This window comes from Sinocyclocheilus anshuiensis, unplaced genomic scaffold, assembly GCF_001515605.1.
Source record: "Sinocyclocheilus anshuiensis isolate Anshui unplaced genomic scaffold, SAMN03320099.WGS_v1.1 scaffold213, whole genome shotgun sequence".
Lineage (NCBI taxonomy): Eukaryota > Metazoa > Chordata > Actinopteri > Cypriniformes > Cyprinidae > Sinocyclocheilus > Sinocyclocheilus anshuiensis.
This window is the reverse complement of record NW_015540860.1, coordinates 1,043,220-1,046,495: the sequence shown is the minus strand read 5'-3', so window position 1 is coordinate 1,046,495 and position 3,276 is coordinate 1,043,220. Positions and strand designations below refer to the sequence as shown.

At 33.9% G+C, this 3,276-nt stretch overlaps 1 pseudogene; it reads left to right on the top strand.

Moving 5' to 3' along the window:
- Positions 1-1,360: 1,360 nt before the first annotated feature.
- The window catches only part of LOC107687989 (C-type lectin domain family 10 member A-like), an 8,809-nt pseudogene continuing 6,893 nt past the window's right edge, over positions 1,361-3,276 (top strand).

Genomic DNA, 3,276 nt, shown 5'->3' with positions numbered 1-3,276 from the left:
CTTATTCTACCAACCCTAACCTTAACTAAGCCTACTAATACTCTAATGAGAGTTAGTTGACATGTAGTTGGCATTTTCTTATGATTATAGCTGGTCGCACTGGTAACTTTAGAACCCACTGACTACAAATCGTATTTAAAATTATGCAATAGTTTAGCATCGAAATCGTTGTTTTACTGATTGTTTATCGCCCATTCATCCTGTGATTACTAAAGTGTTCCTACAAACACCAGTTATAATATAAGAAAGCTGGCATGGACTAACAACTTTGTAACACTGCAAACAGCACAATTAACTAAAACAACCTTTAATCATAAGAAAATGCCATTAGAAGTGGAAGAGGCTCGCTTGTGTGAATCAGTCTTTGTACCATCAGAGTTTGTGGAACAAAATTCAAATGTGACACATTTGGTTTAAACCCCTCGTTTGCGTCTACAGATATCAGAAGGATCCCAGCGTAAAGAACAAGTGTACGGTTTATTTTTAATGGCATCCCTGATTGTGTCAGGATTGATCGGAGCATTTTGTTTTGTAAACGAGGCACCGTGTCATGGAGAGTTCACTAAGAAACATTTGTTGAAAGATGAAGCGGTACTAGATCTGACTGCAGCTGCATCACAATCCGTAAGTAAATGATTTAATAATGCTTTGTCTGGAAAGGACCATTTTATTTTGATTATGTTGTCAAAACACACATGCAATAGCGAGGGGTGCTGATACTGTTACCGTTTCCTATGCAATGACTGTTAGCCAATCATAACAGTGGCCGATTACTGAGAAGCCTTAAAGGACACGCCCCTTAAAAACAGGCTGTTTTAGAGAGAGGTTCAGAGTGAGGGTTGAAAATAATAATTTTTCCACTTTTTTTTTTTTTTTTTTGTGGAGAAAACTTTATTAACATTTTAAGTAAACCTAAAGGAACATTAAAATTCAACTTATATTTTTGCCTATGTATATGTATGTGTATATATATATATATATATATATATATATATATATATCTGTGTGTGTATTTTTTTTTTTTTTTTTTTTTTTTTTTTTTGTGGAGAAAACTTTATTAACATTTTAAGTAAACCTAAAGGAACATTAAAATTCAACTGCTGATTTATACATGTTATATACGAATTATGTATGCCAAGTATGGATTAGTAAATTATTTTTTTCAGGATTGTTTTGTTTTAATTAATAGAAGGTTCAGCACAACAGCACTGATTTTAAATAGAAAGCGTTTGAAACATTATAAATGTCTTTACTGTCACTTTTGATCAATAAGTGCTTCCTTGCTGGATAAAAGTATTTATTTCTTTCAAATTTCGTTTGAACAGTAGTGTATGTATCTAGCTGTATTCAAATAATTTATTAATATCTAAACACCTAGTATAACATGTAGGTCAAAGAAGCAGATGATGAATTGATTACGGTAATTTCTTGACTATGTTTTCGTGATATTTCACACACATGTGAGTATACAAGTGTTACAAAAAGACCAATAGGATGTTAGGACTGTCAATTCTGGTCTCAGAAATGGTTACGAGCCATTGCGTAAGGCAGAATGACAGAGAACAGCCATCAGGACACTGACCGCAGCCAAGGAGGGAGAGCCCAGAGAAACAGTCACTTTAAACAGTAAGATTCACTGCACTTGACAGTTAGCTAATGTTGTTGTATTTGTGTTTTTTTTTACATGAGAACATTTTAATGTATTGTACTTCATAGTAAAGTCCTTTGATTTGGTAATGAGAATGTTTACAGTTTAATGGTCTTGCAAGAATACGTTTGATGTCTTTTTTTATATGGTTTTGTGTATTTTGACAGTATTGTATGTCAGTTAATAAATCTCTGATATTCAGAAGTCCTGTCGTTCTGTTGTTTTTGTGATTTTCATTTGCTCTTCTCCATGTTTGTGATGGATGAAGTTCAGACATAGTTTGTCAGTCTAGAGGTTAATATTCAACTGTTTGTCACATGACCTTGAAACCTTGCGTTAGTACATTCAGTCTCTTTATTTACACCTCAACATTTCTATGTTGGGACAAAATTCATTATAAAAAACCTGATGTAAATCAATCCTGCTTTATTCTTCAGACATGGAAACTGTATCATATGACCGGTTTACCACACCTGAGGCAGAAATTAATCATGCTGGCCAAAACATTTTATATGAATCAGGTGAGAAACATGTTTTTTCATTCATTTTATGAAAGGAATGTTTGCATATTACTTACTAAGAAAGACTAGCATGTCTAGTAACCAGATAAGGCGTTGAGTAAATCGTTGTTTATTAATGAATGCTGACACTCCATGACAATTCAAAATGTATTTTCTATAAAGATGTACATTCTGTATGGCGTTCTCATCCTCTATGTGTTTATACTAACTCTGGCTGTAGGAATTAAAAGTATGTTGTCAGGATTTTTCTTCCACCCACTAATTTGTTGATGTCAAATTTAGCAAAACTTGTTGTTGGATCCCACTGCATGGGATTTTTCACCAGAGAGTTTGATTTTAATTATAATTCTTCAAAGTCTCTCAGGTCAACCAAGATGTCGCTGATGTTATACTTTCTCTGAAGACCGTTGAGGCTCCCAAAACTTTGCAATTTGGTAAAGACCACTTTTTCTGTCTTTGTAAAATTACAATTTTATATTTAGTCATTCAGTGATTTAGCAGACACTTTTATCCAAAGCGACTTACAAATGAAGACAATAGAAGCAATCAAAACTAATAAAAGAGCAACAATATGTAAGTGCAAATGACAAGTCTCGGTTAGCCTAACGCAGTACATGTAGCAAGTTTTTTTTTTTGATATATATATACATACACACACACAAAGAAAAACAAGTAGATAGAATAGAAAAAAATAGAAAGCTAGTGTTTTTTTAATCAAAAAGATAAATAGATAAAGTAGAATTAAAATAGAATAGAAAGTGCTAGAGTTAGAGGGTTAAATAAAGATGGAACAGTTGTGTTTTAGTCGTTTTTTGAAGATGGCTAAGGACTCAGCTGCTCGGATTGATTTGGGCAGGTCATTCCACCAGGAGGGAACAGTTAATGAAAAAGTCTGTGAAAGTGATTTTGTGCCTCTTTGAGATGGCACAATAATGCGTCGTTCACTTGCAGAATGCAAGCTTCTAGAGGGCCCATAACTGAAGTAATGAATTTAGGTAAAGGGGAGCAGAGCCAGTGGTGGTTTTGTAGGCAAACATTAATGCCTTGAATTTTATGCGAGCAGCTACTGGTAGCCAGTGCAAATTGATGAACAGAGGTGTGACGTGC